General features: G+C 39.0%; 1 non-coding gene across 1 annotated transcript; it reads left to right on the plus strand.

The window, feature by feature from the left end:
• Positions 1–12,066: 12,066 nt before the first annotated feature.
• Positions 12,067–12,139, plus strand: Trnar-ucg. The gene has a single exon. It is a non-coding gene; the product is annotated as a tRNA-Arg (tRNA).
• The last annotated feature ends 795 nt before the right edge of the window (positions 12,140–12,934 follow it).

A 12,934-nucleotide genomic window follows, 5' to 3' on the forward strand; every position in this document is an offset into this window, starting at 1 on the left:
ATTTATAACATTCAACCAAACCAGTAATAAATAACAATAAGCTATAAAAAACCATGAGTAACTTAGTGTTTGAGATGTGCGATAATCATATTTGAAACATATAAAATCAAGCAAGAACAATAGCGAACTTTAAAAAAAAAATAAAACACTTCTGTCAGGGCAATATTTATCAATAAATAAAAAAGAAAACGCAAAAGCATGTAAAATTTTTCAGGAACTAAACATATTGTTGTATTATAAACAGATAAAATCTGTTTGTCTGTAAGGTCTAATCAGGGCCGCCGTAAGCGGGTGTGCCACGAGTGCACCGCACGCGGGCGGCACGTCCAGGGGGCGGCAAATTGAGCAATACATCACGTACTTATTCAAGTTATTCTCAATTGGTAGATTAGGTATCAGTTACTTGTAGTAGGGCGTTGTCGTAGGGCGGCTTGAAGGGTATCGTACAGTCAGGTATATTGGTGATCGCTGGCAAAAGCAGAGCTACGGGTGACGTCGAACCGAGCACAGAGGTCATACGCTCGCTGTCGCAGGCGCAACGGGCTCGACACAAATTTGGACAGCTGTGGGCCGCACATCGCCAATTGAAAAAGGCGATAAGTTGTAAGGCGATAAATAATCAGGGAGCAAAGGAAGCGCTTTTAATGGGCTTGAACAGGGTCCCATGGGGGCGCCCCTATCGTGGTTTTCGAGGAAAGTTCCGAACACACGGCGCTCCTGTGACGGAATCGCTACCGCCAGACTGGTCGGAGAGCTATTTCCGGGAAACAGAGCGGTTCACTCAACCGTCGATGCCGTAAAACACCCTGAAGACCCGGACAACGGAGGCGGTGGCCCAAGGGAACGTAGTCCTAGCGGTATCACCAAACGTGGCGAACGTCTTCAATAGTCTACTCTTTTTTTTAATTTAATTTACAAGATCCACGGGCTCACATTTGCCCGTGGATTTTGTAATGATGGCCTTTTATGGGACTGGAAACACCTTACCTGCGTGCGCTCTATAGCATTGTATGGTGCATCTATTTGGGTGGACTCTCTCAATGCTGGTAACAGGGCTCTCTTCTTGCGGGACCGTGGGAACAGTGAACAACTGGTGACTCGCTTCGCCGAAGAAGACCGGAAGAAGGTGTCTTCGCTATGGACGTCTTCTCCTCCCGCCATAAGTGTACCGGGGTTAGGGGTCTTTGTACTCTGAGAACTCCCTAGGAAGTGGAACCCCGCAGAGGTGAGCCTACGGTCAGCACGTCATAAACGATCTCGTGACGTTCCCCGAAGAGACGGAGTGGGAGGATACTGCTGGTTTTTTAATAGGTATACCCCCCGCCCCCCACCTCATCTGGAGCAAAAGCGTTATGCGTTTTGCAGCAAAAAAGGGCGGCATAATAAGTATTGCACGCGGGCGACAAAATAGCTAGCGGCGGGCCTGGGTCTAATTATAATCATCCATATATCTAATTATATGTTTTAAAAATCTATAGCCTATTCCAATGAAAATAGGCGATAGATAAAAAAAAACAAACTTAGAATAAGATTTTACGTGCGATTTGCTAATAACTCAGCTGTGTTATGAACTACTAAGAGTATATGATTAATTTTATTTATAATACAACACTATTAAACTTAACTACTTATATCAATTTTTTTTTTACTTCCAAAATTTCGATAACAGATTCGTCGACGTCTAAAACGCCATATTTTCGTTAATCCACTGTGAATATTATAGAATAATCAGGCTCAACCAATGGTATTAATTTGCTGAAAACTATTATTTATTTGGCTTTTCCTCTCTTATGGTTGTGTTCATGCTTATGTTAGTCAAATTATGTTAATTAGTTGTCATTAATAGATGGCATTAGTAGGATTTTAAATTGCGCTATAGTTGTCTTCGTTTTGTTACGATATGTAAGGCATTTTTCAAAATAAAATTTAAGTCTCTTGGATTAATAGTTCTTTCATTCTTCATATATGTAACAGGTTGGAATAGAGTATTTAGCATTACTGATTACATCAGCGTATGAATCATATAAATTATTTTATTTTAATTATAAATAGGCTATTTGACAATGCGAAAAATTAATTGTGAATTATTGTAATCAGTGTATATTATGAGTTTAAAAATGGTTATTTAGTAACGAAAGTTGAAAATAATACTTAGTTTATTCAAAAATCCATAAACAAAAATGCATCTTTTCAAACGTTTGTCACGTGACAGAAAACGCTCCTGATTGGCCGGGCTTATGATGAAGTCACTTTCTTGTAAACTTTGCTTTTCTATTATATGTACCACATATTAAAATGCAGGAAAGTGACGTCACCGACCCCATTGCAGCGCCATATTGTCCATGTAGCGTTTTTGCGCGCTATTTAAATATGGAACTTTTAATTTGATATTTTTCAGCAAATATGTACTAGAAATAAAAAAAGACAACTTTTACTGGGTTCCTTAACTTCTACTGAACAATATAAAATGGAATTTAAAAACCAGTCAAATAGCCTATTGCATATATACCTAACCATATAATAACCAAAGTATGATGATGGAAGTTGGGATGGAGTGCAGCTTACTCCCGAACAGCTGTTACATGATGTTTCGATATGTATGTACATAATATTAGATACGGATCGCTCTTATGTAAATTTAAGGTAACTTATGGAAGTCAAAATATATTAGCAACAACACCCTTGTCATGTAACGAACATAAGAATTATAATGATGCACTATATTTTTCGTAAATAATGTTATATCTCCGCATAATTCTCCTAAAAGTAAAAACAAAGTAAAGTAACAGACTGTAAATTTCCCACAGCTGAGATAAGGCCTCCTCTTCCATTAAGGAGAGGGTTTGTAATATATTCCAATGCTGTTCCAATGCGGGTGGGTGGTATGTAAATGTGGCAGAATTTCGATGAAATTAGACACATGTAGGTTTCCTCACGATCTTTTCCTTCACCGCCGAGCACAAGATGAATTATAAACACAGATTAAACACATATATACAGTGGTGCTTGCCTGGGTTTGAACCCGCAATCATATGTTAAGACGCACGCGTTCTAACCTACTGGGCCATCTCAGCTTATCTCTAATTCTCCTATCCTACTAATATTATAAATGAGATTTTGAGGATGGGTGTGTGTATGTTTATTACTTTTTCACGAAAAAACTACTGAATTGATTTGAATGGAATTTTACAGTAATATAAATTATATGTCAGAATATAACATAGGCTACAATTTATAATGATACATATCAAGTACTCATGCGAAGCCGGGTCGGATCTCTAGTACTAAATGAAGTCACTTCTTGCTGTCTGTATAATTCTATTACTTAAACTACGCAACGGATTTTAATGCGATTTTCATCCCTAAACAGAGTGAAATAAACAGGAAGGTTTATATCTCTTCATGCATACCTACATATTATGTTTTTTCTTTAACCTAAAAGTAATTGATATATTATATGAAACACGCAAAATAATTGAGTAAATATGTCGAAACAGGGCTGCAGCCAAAAGTGGTCCAAATTTTTTTTTGTATTTCATCATTAACGGATGTTATCGCATGTATATTTATGGCGGGGACGCCATATAACCCCATAAAAAACCCGATCTTTTTTGTAAATTTTTAACCACTTTTGGACTGCATTCTCCATATTGCCTGATTCGACATATTTACCTTTAGTTATTTTCTTCTATAAGTTATTTTTATCTATACTTATAATAAATCTGTAGGGAAGTAAATTCTGTACATGAAATATTTTTACAAAATAACTATCAGGGGGTGATCAGGGGTCGATACTGATGGCAAAAATGCAATCAGTAAATTTTTTGTCTGTCTGTCTGTCTGTCCATATAACCGTTATAGAAACAAAAACTACTTGACGGATTTTAACGAAACTTGGTACAATTATTTTTCATACTCCTGAGCTGGTTATAGTATAATTTTCATCACGCTAAAGTCCATAGGAGCAGAGCACTGAAGGGAAATGTCTGAAAAACGGGTAAGTTACCACATATTTTGAGCTTCCGTCGCGTGTTTAGCCTTAATGGTTAAAGCTACGCAGAAATCATGTATTAACGAAATGCTCTCCTTAAAATTATACAAAAAATATCCCATGACAGCCTATGTTTATCTTTTATAGTTGATTCACAATAACACGTGTCACTCCCGATAGCTTAGTAGTTCGAAGCTCTCTGATTATATTTGTCTATTCCTACGTTTATAACACTCTCAATCATCCCAAATTACAAAAGTTAACAGTATTAACTATTCCATAAAAAAAAATCATAGAAATCGGTATAGAAACACCAAAGTTATACATATAATACGCTAATAATAAAGCTATCCCACGTGAGTACTAAATCTATACTATTATATAAATCTCTAGAGTCTGTCTGTGCACTTATTTTTGTCGTAATTCGTCATGTGTTTTATGACTGACTTAATTTTTACCATTTTTGAATTTTTTGTGTGTCTGTATCATTATAAAAATTGGCATACAGGAAAAACATGTACTTGCGCAAATCATAGTCTATCTATACATACAAAAGTATATATATGTAGATAGTCAAAAGGATGTGTTTGTATGTGTGTCATCGATAAACTCAGAAACTATTTGATCAATCATTATGAAAATTGGTATGTTTATCTATTGTTTTATGGAGAAAGTAATTATTTCATCCGTATCATTAAAAATAACCAACAGATGGCCGTTACGTGTATCACGATACAATTATATTCCGATCAACCGATAATTATAAAATATGAAATAAAAAATGAAAATTAAAACTTAATTTCCGTCATATGCCACCAATAAATATACAATAATCACAACAATAATAATTGTCATTTTAAAGTGAGATAATTATTATAAATTACATACATGGGAAGAAGTGATTAGCTGTTTTGATTATAAGAAAGTAAACAATAATCATAATTGGTAAGTATACTCATAACTCCAACAACAATTAATCTTTAGTATAAAATGTAAACGTAAGACACAGAACCAAAAAAAAAACAACTTATTTATATAAATAGAAACCACCATGCCATTGAAGAAACAAAAGATCGGAATATCAACAATATACGCGTAGCGTCATCCAAAAGAGCTACAGAAACAACACGCCAACAAGAAATACGTTTAGAAACAAATATAATCCGATTTTCTACTTTAAGAGCTGCCAAAACAGTTCCAGACCTTTGAACAAGCATCTTTATCAAGAGATACTGATGAACCTGAAAAGCCCAATTACTGGATGATGAATTATTAAAAAAGACTAAGTCAAGAACCAATCTCAATAAATCAGCCCATATAGGTTATGATAACAAGATGATTCCCGATATGATCATTAGTTCAATGAATATAGTATGCCCATATTGTCACACTAAATTAACTGCTGGTATATGCTACTCCACTGGTAAAATGTATTTACCACAACTGGTTGAACCACCAGAACCTCTTCTCATCTACGTTACGGGAACTATTAAGGAGTGTAAATATTTCCTTCAGTATATTAGAAATTACAATTCATGCTTTTAAATGACATCTTTTGGAGTAACAAATATTGTACAATACAATAATTTCGCGTCTACGTTTAAAGTGTATCATATGATTGGTTCACTTCTTCCAGTATCTAAATAAAATCGCCAATTGCTGGACATTTATTTCACGGACAACGTAGAATAAGATTGATCTTCGACGCATGTTCAGTACCACAACTAATCGAGAAATCATCGCTAAATTTAGGATTATGCCTAAAACTGCTCTAAATAGTGAAACAACAAATGATTCAAAGTAATTATCAATGCAGATAGAACGCAGAGCATAAAAGGCGTATTAAAGCTACCATAGCTCCTTAAGTCACAGCTGTAATTGTCGGTACAGGAATTACAAAACGAGGTATTGTTGTCACTAAGCGACACAAAAACAATCAAGGTGTCGCTGAAAAATATCAATCGTATGACAATTATGAGGATTATCCGATTATGATTATGCGAGCAGAAGATGAATATCATCTCGGACTGTATCAAAATAATCTCACGACTGGCTCTGTGACATCGAAGAGTTTGTTTTTTATGCGTATCGTATAATTAGAGATAATCAATCTAACCATATTCTGAAGTATCGTCAACTGTTTTAACAATTCATTGTTGACATGTACGCTATGGTCGAGAACGAAGGATTAAACTACATTCGATGCAACCAATCAAAACTTCGAGCCAAAGGGTACATTTATTTACGAGACACTTACAGATGACAAGGTTGTAGATGTTATAACATCGATATTTGATAGAACCGGATAATAGAGGACGTTTTTGGTGTGATACAAACTTTTCTAGACTATAGAAATTTAATTAAAATTTTTATCGTACCAACTTTACATCGAGATTACACCAACAAAAACATTCTCATAAATAGTATCTGTTTCCGGATTCAAAAAAAAAGAAGATATGATCTTGATAAATAAGTTTATGGGTGTTATGACCAATCTGCAGCCTATCGAGAACATCATTGACGAATATTAAATGAAATAATTTTAAGTATTTGATTAGATCTCGCATATTTCTTGATTATTTGTACATTGTATCAGTAATTAATTACAAAATGAAAAATTACAAAAATAATTTTCTACGACTAATGCCCAGCGAAGCGGGCGGGTATAGCTAGTTATATAATATTATTGAACGAATACTGTAACGTGGCTAAGGAAGTGACGTCATCTTCAGGCGTAGTAAAAGCAAGGGGCATCCATCTTAGGTTGTGACGGTAACAAATCTGTGACTGTCAGTGGCATTCTTGACGAATTTCATAATATTTTTTTTTATATATTACTACGTACGTATGCACGAATATTTTATTTTGTGTTTTGTTTCTGTATTTCTCCATTTTATATATATTACACTAGCAAACCGCCTCGGCTTCATACGATTCAATGCTAATACTAAATAAACTACAGAATGTCTTACAATGTTCACAGTTTTTTGAAATCTGTAATATCTTCGCAAATATTTATTTATATTATATCCTATGCTATACTATACAATATACATTTATAACCTTCCTCTTGAGTCAATCTATCTTTTAATAAAAAACCGCATCAAAATCCGTTTTATAATTTCAAAGATCTCAATCTCAATCTCAATCTCAAGATCAAGTGTATACCTTCGGGTTACAGCCGAATGGGCCGGCACGCCCGGGGAAGTACCACTCTCTCACTTAAAATCGGCGTAAAGTGGTGGCTATGCTACCGCGTTTCGTCCGGTAAGTGAGAGTTCCGGAGGCCCAATCCCCCTCCCCCCCAAAACTTGATGGTTGTGCAGAATTTGGTTAAATTACCCCAGGAGGGTACCATCAGCGACAGCGGTGGAGAATCCCTCTCTGGGCATCCATGCTCAGGACGTACACCGCCTGAGCAGGGATGCCCAGGCTGCCCTCCGAATTCTGGGGGGGGGCAATTTTGCGCTCGCCACTGTTCGGGGCAAGCGGAGCAGGCATCATAAGGCAACCCCTACCACCCTCGCTGTGGACTTCTGCAACATAAGGGGACTCAACTCCAACCTCAACGCCGTTCACTACCATCTGGAAACGGCGAAGCCGGCCTTGCTCTTTCTAACCGAGACCCAGATATCTTCTCCTGCCGATACGACTTTTCTCTAGTACCCTGGGTACAAATTGGAACATTCTTTTATACCACGAGCTGGGGTATGCGTTTACGTCAGAGATGATATCTGTTCTCGACGCCTCGGCAGCCTTGAAGGACAGGATCTATCGATTATCTGGCTACGTGTAGACTGCGATGATCATCCGCGAATCTATGCGTGCCTTTATAGGTCCCATAGCGGTAATGCCGAAACCGACCGACTGGTTGAGCACGTCCAAATGGCTACAGATTCCGTGCTTCAGCAGATTCCATCCGCAGAGATCATTATTCTGGGTGACTTTAATGCTCACCACGCAGAATGGCTCGGCTCACGCACCACCGATCATGCGGGTAGATCTGTTCTGGACTTCGCTCTAGCATATGATCTGACACAACTGGTCAACTCGCCAACGCGAATACCGGATGTGGAGGATCATACACCTTCCCTGTTGGACCTTCTGCTGACTTCGCATCCGGATGGCTATCAGGTTATCGTCGATCCCCCTCTGGGCTCGTCTGACCACTGTCTCGTCCGGAGTACAGTGCCGGTTGTGCGGTACTCACGGCCTCGCTTTGTTGGGTGCCGCCGAGTATGGCACTACAAGTCAGCAGATTGGGATGGGATGCGGTCTTTTTTTGCATCGTACCCATGGGGGCAGATTTGTTTCTCGCCGGATGATCCGAACGCTGCTGCTGACTCTGTTGCCGATGTGGTGCTTCAGGGTATGGAACTATTCATTCCTTACTCTGCAGTACCCATCGGTGGCAAGTCCCAGCCTTGGTTTGGTCGTTTCTACAAAACGGCATCACGCCGAAAGTGGGAACGCTATCAAACCTGGGCTAATGCATCAGCGTCTCGTGATGTAAATACCAGCGCATTCAAAAAGGAATATAACTCTGCCTCTAGGTCCCTCAAAAACGTGATTGCTAGGGCGAAGACGGAGTACATTGGCAGAATTGGCGAGAGACTGGTGCGTCTCCCTTCAGGAACACGAGCGTTCTGGTCTCTCGCTAAGGCTGTCTTAGGGAATTTCTGTCAGCCCTCTTTTCCATCTCTGCACAGGGACGGTGAGTCATTGGCCCATACCGCGAAAGAGAAAGCTGATCTTTTAGGCTCTCTCTTCGCTTCGAACTCGACTCTGGATGACCAAGGAAAATCTCCACCAACAATTCCGCGGTGTGATACCACGATGCCGGAAGTTAAATTCCGGCAAAGTGCAGTTCGTAAAGCACTTCTTTCCTTGGACATTCATAAGTCGAGCGGACCCGATGGTATCCCTCCAATCGTGCTACGGACATGTGCTCCCGAGTTGGCACCGGTCTTAACGCGTCTTTTCCGGCAATCCTACACATTAGGCGTCGTCCCGAATTCCTGGAAGACAGCTTTGGTGCATCCGATCCCTAAAAAAGGCAACCGCTCAGACCCGTCCAATTATAGGCCTATAGCCATCACCTCTTTGCTCTCCAAGATAATGGAGTCCCTTATTAACTGCCAGCTCCTGCGGTACCTAGAGGAGAATCAGCTGATTAGTGACCGCCAGTACGGTTTCCGTCGGGGTCGCTCAGCCGGTGATCTTCTAGTTTACCTTACTCATAGGTGGGCTGAAGCAGTTGAGAGCAAGGGGGAGGCATTAGCAGCCAGCTTGGACATAGCGAAGGCCTTCGATCGCGTATGGCACAAAGCGCTTCTTTCGAAGCTTCCTTCCTATGGGCTTCCCGGGAAATTATGCAATTGGATTACCAGCTTTTTGGCAGATCGGAGCATCAAGGTCGTTGTCAACGGTGCATGCTCTGACTTAAAATTCGTCAATGCTGGTGTTCCACAAAGCTGCGTTCTATCACCCACTCTGTTTCTTCTGCATATCATTGATTTGTTGCAAATCGGGAACATTCATTGCTATGCAGACGACAGTACCGTTGACACCTTATACACCGGCCGCGCTAATATTTCTCGGGAAAACGTCGAAGAGAACCGGAACAAACTTGTGTCTGAAATCGAGTCTTCATTAAACGAAGTCTCGAATTGGGGCCGGCTAAATCTAGTCCATTTCAACCCCAAAAAGACGCAAGTTTGCGCGTTAACCGCTAAAAAAACACCATTTGTCGTATCTCCACGATTTGAGAACATTCCGATAGCCGCTACAGGTAGTATCGGAATACTTGGCGTTGATATTTCGAGCCTCGTTCAGTTCCGCGGTCAATTGGAAGGCAAAGCCAAATTGGCTTCAAAAAAGCTGGGCGTGCTCAGCAAGGCGAGACAGTATTTCACGTCGGCCCATCGCCTAAAACTTTACAAGGCGCAAATTCGGCCTCACATGGAGTACTGCTCTCACCTCTGGGCGGGTGCTCCCCAGTACCAGCTCCTTCCGTTTGACCGCATCCAACGTAGAGCGGCTCGAGTTATCGACGATCAAGCCCTTTCCGATCTCCTTGATCCTTTGGCTTTGCGTAGAGATGTCGGATCACTCTGCATCTTCTACCGAATTTTTCACGGGGAATGTTCCGAGGAATTGTACGGATTAATCCCGGCTGCTGAATTTCACCTTCGGACATCTCGTCAAAATTCTAAGTTTCACCCGCACCATCTTGATGTCCGAAAATCCACAACAGCGCGATTTCTTAGACATTTTCTGCCTCGCACAACCACTTTGTGGAACCAGCTTTCGCCGGCGGTTTTTCCGAACCGATACGACATGGGAACCTTCAAGAAAAGAGCCTACTCCTTTCTCAAAGGCCGGCAACGCACCTGCAAGCCCCCTGGTGTTGCAGATGTCCATGGGCGATGGTAGTCACTTTCCATCAGGTGAGCCTCCTGCTCGTTTGCCAACTATGCCATAAAAAAAAAAAATCTTATCATACACAGGGAAAGACTTTGTTTTATACTATGTAATGATACTTTATCTCTTGTTAAAAATATTATATGTTCTCTCTTCAAATTATACTTGTAATAATAAAGAAAAATATATTGATTGGTAAACTGGATATACATAAACGGTTTACTCGACGAAAACAAATTGTAAGTGAATTTATGTCGATTGTATTCTTTTTTTTTACTCCTGGCTGCTCCTACTGGCTTTTATATTTTCATCAAGTTTTCGACATCACCTTAATTTCTCATCCAGCTCAAATTCCGAATTAAATCGAATCTGAGATGTCCTTTGTAATATATAGGTGGTAGATCATTGGCCTATCTAAAATAAAGTATAAAGTTTCGAATTAAGATTGTTGACTTCTTAAGATCGCCCCTCGAGTCGAAAAATCGGCTAAATTTATTCTAATGTTAGATTAAATAAATAAATATTGAACAACATCACATTACTCTGATCCCAATGTACCTAAGTAGCTAAAGCACTTGTGTTGTGGAAAATCAGAAGAAACGACGGTGCCACAATCACTCAGACCCAAGACAACATAGAAAACTAATGAACTTTTTCTCCGCCGGGAATCGAACCCGGTATCACGTACACACTACTCGACCAAAGAGGTCGTCTAAACTCGCAATCTTAGTGTACGTTTTGTCCAAGTTGTCAAACCTAACATTAAACTATTAATATATTAAATATATTAACTGTTATAATATAGGCCTTAATCCTTCCTTATTCTTGAAAGAAAATTAGTGTGAGAAAACCTCGATCCAAAGTTAAATCAACTCAAACGCATTCTGGAGCAGCGTGATGTAAAATAATCTCCATCTCCATCCAATTTACATCGACTCGACCGGGAATCGAACTAGGGACTTCGGAGAGCTATACCCATGAAAACCGGTGTGCACACCACTAGACCACGGAGGTCATCGAAGATTAATAATAGATGTTTCTAAATCAAATCTCAATCAATTAATATTAGATAATGGTAAAGTCCCTATCATTTTCCTCGAGGAAAACAAGCTTAAATCAAAACTTAATTAGCATATTCTGAACTTAAATATTCACTAGAACTGCAATCGTATTATTCACTATTTTTTTCTAACACGGTCAATGTCAATGTGTCCCTTGCAGTGCGGCTAAGAAAAACACATCTTTCTCTGTCGTGCGGATGCCCTAACATCTATTTGATATATTGTAGGAAAGAGATAAACATATTTACATGGTGCCTTTTGAAAACAGAATGCTATAGCGTACCTACTTAATACGGAGTCTTTTTGACCATGTACCGGACTGAAATAAAAAAATCGATCAAACCACAGCATCACAAAACATCAAGTTTTAGTTTCTTAAACGTTACGAGGTCTAATAAGCACCGTACCGGTATAATGATAGTTTCATTTCGAAATCTTAAACTTCCCGTACCGCAGGAATGGAAAAAATAAACAAATCATTTGTTTATTTCTTCCTGAACCAACTCTTTAACCAGTGACGTATAAAAGTGCGTATATAACTGTGGAACATTTGTCCAATGGTGAACTCTGTTTAGGCATCCTCCACTAAGCGACCGTGTGGCCTAATGGATAAGGCGTCGGACTTCGGATCCGAAGATTGCAGGTTCGAGTCCTGTCACGGTCGAAACATTGTTCCGTCATAGAACAATGCGAAATCGATACTTTGGCTCCCGCTGAAAAAACGGAGAGGGTACCGCTGATTTTTTGAGAAATTTTTAGAGGTACTTGGCGTCCTGTGTACCCGCGAGTCCTACATACAGCACTTCACGTGAGAGAAACGCTTACTGCGTTTTTCCAGCGAGAAAAAACAAAAAAGGTATCCTCCTCAAATAATCAATATAGTTCAATATGGTCAATTCTTTTGTTTTAACAGATGATTTCCAATTAATACCATGCTTGGGACTTTTTTAATTGTACTGATATTCATTTGATAAAGGCTTAATGACAAAAAGGCTTTTAATAATTTCGTTAATAACAGTTAATCGAACCGCGCGAACAGATGATCTTAATCATTCTTAACTTCTTCCTCAGAAGTGCTTTGAGCCGGCTGAATATAATTTCATGAAACTGAAGTAACTAAATTGATTCCATAAAACTTTGCTCCTCTTAACTTTTATTTATTCAATTCAAAGTTGAATTATGATACAATTTTCATTCGTTCAACTTTTTGGTGTGAAAAACGTGTTTATCAAAAAAAAATATGTGACAATAATGATATTCTAATAAACAGATATGTTATACCCATACTAAACAACAAAAAAAAGTGTGGCGCGCCGAGGACAGTTTATTTTACATTTCGTTACAAGTAAAAAGGATAAATTGATAAAAACAATAAGTAAAAAGGATAACTAGATGTTTTAATTACGCAAAACGTGTTACTATATAATTATGATGTATTATAACGTTAAGGCAAACGTCC

This window comes from Vanessa cardui, chromosome 24 (assembly GCF_905220365.1).
Source record: "Vanessa cardui chromosome 24, ilVanCard2.1, whole genome shotgun sequence".
Classification (NCBI taxonomy): domain Eukaryota; kingdom Metazoa; phylum Arthropoda; class Insecta; order Lepidoptera; family Nymphalidae; genus Vanessa; species Vanessa cardui.